Below are 3,831 nucleotides of genomic sequence, written 5' to 3'. Positions count from 1 at the left end.
TGGTTGACTTGAGCTGATGGATAGCCCCTCATCAGAGCTGAACAACCAAAGAAAATCTGAAGCTCCTATCTTAATAGTTTTTGAGCTATAACCCTTTTTGTATGTCCAGATACGCCTTTCTCAGATCTCTGATTAGCAGTTGTGCTACGGTTGACCAAAAATCTCCAGAGAAAATAAAATATAAAAACAGTACGAAAACAACATGACTCCCGCTTACACTTCGCGTGCGGGGGTCATAATTCTAAACTGACAGAATAACATTAAATATTGAGGGAAAAAAGCCACAAAAGTAGATTTAAAATTGATCAAATTTAATTTGACACCAGATTTTCACAATAAAGTGCTCACAAATTCATTTATTTGTTCAATAATTATAAGATGAAATCAGAAAAAAAAATATTGAGGTATTATCAGAAGAAGTGTTTGTTGATTAAACCCGACTCTAAAACCTGAGGTTCTGGGATTATTTGGGATTATTCAGGATTATTCGTATGTTGTTTATGTCGGTCTGTATTTACCTGAACATTTATCACAGGTTGTGTTTATCGGTTCACTTTGTGCACAAAGTTCTTATTGGATCCGACTTCACTTCTGTTTTGATGGTTTTCTTTGGATTCAGCGAACTTTCTTTACAGCTGCTCGTAAAGCTCAGCGCGATCATAAAACGCACAGTAAGCCTGATTTAAAGCCTCCGTGTAATCCTGATCTGTTTTTTCTGAGCACTCTACCAGCCTTTGTTGGAAACATATTCTCTGCACCAGTTTATTTTTGTGGTTTTCTGATCTTTGATTTACTGTTTGACATCTGGTTCCTTCGGCCTTTGGACGGATCTGGAGACGTCGCTGAAGTCAGCAACTTTACGGAGCTCGTCTGTGATTTTTTTTTTTTTTAGCTAAAATCAAGTTTTTAAATGGGTTTGTACCTGTTCACTCCCTGCTCGTTTTATAAATAAACTGTCGTTTCTAAAATATTAAAGGAGGAAGCTCATTTGCTTACATTTGTAATCTCAGAATAAATTAAACCTTCTTGAAGAACTTTTTGGTTTTTCAGTGAAAACCTCTCAGAGACAATCAAACTGTTTCAAGATAAAAACAGAAATTCTATTTTTCTTTGTTTTAATCTGTTATCATATTCTAAAATAAAATAAATATTTTCTTTTCAAAGTGTAAAACAAGTTTAAATTAGTGAATAATTTAAACTTGAAACTCTGCGAGGTTTGGTGATATTTCCTTATTTGTATAATACATTAAAACAACAAAATCTGACCAAAATGTTTCACAGTTCAGTCGAGACTTTTATAAAAAAAGATAATAGCTACAAATGCGATACAGAAACACAATATAATATACAAAAAAGCTCTAACCGAACCTCTAACTCTGTCTTAATCAAAAGCCAACCTGAAGGCTTTATTTGATAAATCAAAAATGTTTAAATAAAATGTTTTTTTTTTCATTAAAGCTCTATCATGCAAAGAAGAAGTTCTGTATGAAGATAATCCAGTTAGGCTGTCATCTTGTCTGGGCTTAAAGTTTATTTAAAACTGATCGAGTCAAAGCTAAAAACATCTGGAGTTTTAAAAAAAACAGACAGAGTCTTATCAGTTGAAAAGCTGCTTCTCTGATGGTATGGAGGTGCATTAGTGGCTTGGCGTGGGCAGCTTACATATCTGCTGAGGCTCCAGCGCAGACATTTTTTTTTTTTCAGAGAAGGCCTTGCATATTTCACAACCAAACTGTGTTTGTTACTGAACCGTTTTGTAGCAGGAGAGTCCAGTTTATTTTATTTTATTTTACACATCCCAGCCCTCAGATTAGGGCTTGTAAAGTTAGGGATTATTTGACTAAGTGGGAGATATTGGCCTCAGAAACAGAAGCTCGATCACATTACGATAACATCTTCTATTAGCAGCAGGGTCTGGTTCACATTTATGTGTCCAGGCTGCGCAGAATTTGACCTTTCCCATCCCCTAAATCTCTGCAGCCGTGGTCCCGCCTCCAGTACAAGCCTCCCAGTATGTCTTCATTATCAAACGCACAAACGAGTGCCAAGGTAATCCTTCTGGAGCAGAGATAAAGGAGAAACCAGGATAAAAAGAGAAAAAGTGCTGGACCGAGTCGGAGGTTGAATACCTAAATCAGCAGAAAGGAGGGAAATTATTTGAACCCCGTAAATCAGAGGTGAAGCGAGGGATAAAAGAGGAAGAGGAGAGCGAGGAACATCTTGACTTGGAGACTCGAGGAAGGAAGAAACAGCGACTTGTAGCAACAACGGGAATAAAAGTGGAGAGCAGACGAGCCGAGAGCGGCGCCCCAAAGACACGAGCGAAACATCGAGACGGACCGTCAGCCCGCCGGCGCAGGACCCACAGGTACGGCAGATTAACATTCCCACCTCCACTCAAAGTTTCTGTGTGACCAGGTGTCGAGGCTGAAGTGTTTAAAACCCCGACGGAGGCGTGTAATTAACTCACAACGCCAAAGAAAAGAAAATCATCCTCTAAATAAGAATCGTTTTACTGCGATCGGCATTTTTAGAGTTTTTTTCCCTGCGGTGGCCTGTAAAATCCCACAGATTACCAGGAGATAATCTGAGCCGACGATGACCTGTGTTGAACTGGACTTTCCTCCGTCTCAACCGACTATCGAGCGGCAGATACTGATGGCAGCTGTCTGCTGTAAAGTGGCTGCGCGAGCCTGTAAAAACTTTACAACAGATAACAAGAGTCTGCTCCGAAAACATTTCCTGATTTACCACCAAGCAAAGCGCCAACGCTGTCAGGGCTCCATCTATCGACGACATCGTCCTAATCCAGCGTCAGGAAATTAAGCAGAGATTATGAACGCTTTGTAAAACTGCAGATGAACCGGGGATTAAAGGGTTTAAAAAAAGATCCTTAATTTTCAGAGCGTGCTGCAGGAGTTTAAATCATCAACTCTTAGAATTTGACTCATTTTCTGATGCTGGATGTTAAAATATTATTGATTTTGTTTGTGTTATTGACTGAATTATTACACATAAATTAGATTTGTTTGTTTTAGTTGAACCTTTGTTCTGGTTGAACAAGAATAAAATGTAATACAGTCATTAGTTTTACATTTATTATCCATTTTCTCTTTAATGTTTTCTTCTTTTCCTCACTTTCTGGCTTAAAGTGAGCCAAACTTTAGCAGACGGCTCACGTTATTGTTGCAATAATTCAAAATACTCCGTCTAAAGTGAGCGTCTGAGTGGTTTTTTGGACAGAATCTCTTGTTATTTTTAAAAACAGCAGGTTGTCTGACAGAAAGCCCTGAAGGCAACTTTTTTCAGCTTCTGTTTGTTGACTTTAAATTCTCACTCAGTCGTGTGTTTTATGTTTATGTTTTATGTTTAAGTTTCTGGACTAAAAAGGATTTCAAAAACCAAAAGTGTCAAACAAAGAGTTCAGTTGAGTAATTTAAATGAAAGCATTTTAATTTGTATTATTTTCTAGTGTTTTATTGTTCTTTTTAAATTTTATTCAGAGCCTCACATCAGGACCAGGAAAAATAAAACGTCTCAGCGATGAACAGAACGAACGCAAGGAATAAATAACAGGATTAAAAACAAACATTTAGTCAGAAAACAGAAAACATAACTAGAAATACGTTTGAAAGAATGAGAAAAACTTTATAAAGTAATGTTGAAATATTTACTTTTGCAACAAGTAAAGCTTGAAAAAAAGTCTAAAATCTTTACATAAATAAATCTAAAGGACAAAAAGGTTTTGAAGATTGAATAAGTTTATTGTTTAGACAACAAAAAATAGTTAAACTGTAAAAATGTTTGTGAATTTTCTTTACACAACTGAAA

General features: G+C 36.7%; 1 protein-coding gene across 2 annotated transcripts in view; it reads left to right on the top strand.

Moving 5' to 3' along the window:
• The window catches only part of asip1 (agouti signaling protein 1), a 39,395-nt gene that overhangs the window by 20,720 nt on the left and 14,844 nt on the right, over positions 1-3,831 (top strand). Inside the window, exon 1 of one of the 2 annotated variants that reach the window (XM_014016744.1) lies at positions 1,978-2,368. The exons of the other annotated variant lie outside the window; for it this stretch is intronic. The gene's annotated coding sequence lies outside the window, so the exon portion shown is untranslated. Of the gene's footprint in view, positions 1-1,977; positions 2,369-3,831 lie in introns of those variants that run through there. 2 annotated transcript variants of the gene reach the window in all.

The sequence above is a fragment of the Austrofundulus limnaeus genome, unplaced genomic scaffold, assembly GCF_001266775.1.
Source record: "Austrofundulus limnaeus strain Quisiro unplaced genomic scaffold, Austrofundulus_limnaeus-1.0 Scaffold153, whole genome shotgun sequence".
NCBI classification, from domain to species: domain Eukaryota; kingdom Metazoa; phylum Chordata; class Actinopteri; order Cyprinodontiformes; family Rivulidae; genus Austrofundulus; species Austrofundulus limnaeus.
The sequence above is the reverse complement of the archived record's forward strand: the minus strand, read 5'-3'. Positions and strand labels throughout refer to the sequence as shown.